Raw genomic sequence first — 1,410 nt, 5'->3', positions numbered from 1 at the left:
TGGGAGAAGCATCTCTATTCCTGCCATTGGAGCAAACAACTTTGAGCTTAAGCCTCAATTAGTTTCTCTAATGCAACAGAATTGCAAGTTCCATGGACTTCCATTGGAAGATCCTCATCAGTTCTTAGCTGAGTTCTTGCAAATTTGTGACACTGTTAAGACTAATGGGGTTGACCCTGAGGTCTACAGACTTATGCTATTCCTTTTTGCTGTAAGAGACAGAGCTAGGATATGGTTGAACTCACAACCTAAAGAAAGCCTGGACTCTTGGGAAAAGCTAGTCAATGCCTTCTTGGCAAAGTTCTTTCCACCTCAAAAATTGAGTAAGCTTAGAGTGGAAGTCCAAACCTTCAGACAGAAGGAAGGAGAATCCCTCTATGAAGCTTGGGAAAGATACAAACATTTAATTAGAAAGTGTCCTTCTGATATGCTTTCTGAATGGAGCATCATAGGTATTTTCTATGATGGTCTCTCTGAACTATCCAAGATGTCTTTGGATAGCTCTGCAGGAGGATCTCTTCATCTGAAGAAGACGCCTACTGAAGCTCAAGAACTGATTGAAATGGTTTCAAATAACCAATTCATGTACACTTCTGAAAGAAATCCTGTGAACAATAGGACTAGTCAGAAGAAAGGAGTTCTTGAAATTGACACTCTGAATGCCATATTGGCTCAGAACAAAATATTAACTCAACAAGTCAATATGAGTTCTCAAAGTCTGTCTGGAATGCAAAATGCACCAAGCAGTACTAAGGAAGCTTCATCTGAGGAAGAAGCTTATGATCCTGAGAACCCTTCAATGGAAGAGGTGAATTACATGGGAGAACCCTATGGAAACACCTATAATCCTTCATGGAGAAATCATCCAAATCTTTCATGGAAGGATCAACAGTAACCTCAACAAGGTTTCAACAATAATAATGGTGGAAGAAGCAGGTTTAGCAATAGCAAGCCTTTTCCATCATCTTCTCAGCAACAGACAGAGAGTTCTAAGCAGAATAACTCTGACTTAGCAAGCATGGTCTCTGATCTAATCAAAACTACTCAAAGTTTCATGACTGAAACAAGATCCTCCATTAGAAATTTGGAGGCACAAGTGAGTCAGCTGAGCAAGAAAATTACTGAACTCCCTCCCAGTACTCTCCTAAGCAATACAGAAGAAAATCCAAAAGGAGAGTGTAAGGCCATCAACATGGCCGAATTCTGGGAGGAAGGAGAGGCAGTGAACGCCACTAAGGAAAGCCTCACTGGGCGTCCACTGGCCTCCAATGAGTTCCCCAATGAGGAACCATGGGAATCTGAGGCTCAAACTGAGACCATAGAGATCCATTGGACTTACTTCTGCCATTCATGAGCTCTGATGAGTATTCTTCCTCTGAAGAGGATGAGTATGTCACTGAAGAGCAAGTT

At 41.5% G+C, this 1,410-nt stretch overlaps 1 non-coding gene across 1 annotated transcript; it reads right to left on the bottom strand.

Annotated features, from left to right (window-relative positions):
* Window positions 1-325: 325 nt before the first annotated feature.
* Window positions 326-433, bottom strand: LOC127740255 (small nucleolar RNA R71). The gene has a single exon (XR_008000936.1). It is a non-coding gene; the product is annotated as a small nucleolar RNA R71 (small nucleolar RNA).
* Between the last annotated feature and the right edge of the window lie 977 nt (window positions 434-1,410).

The sequence above is a fragment of the Arachis duranensis genome, chromosome 6 (genome assembly GCF_000817695.3).
Source record: "Arachis duranensis cultivar V14167 chromosome 6, aradu.V14167.gnm2.J7QH, whole genome shotgun sequence".
NCBI lineage: Eukaryota > Viridiplantae > Streptophyta > Magnoliopsida > Fabales > Fabaceae > Arachis > Arachis duranensis.
This window is presented reverse-complemented; position numbering and strand designations above follow the sequence as displayed.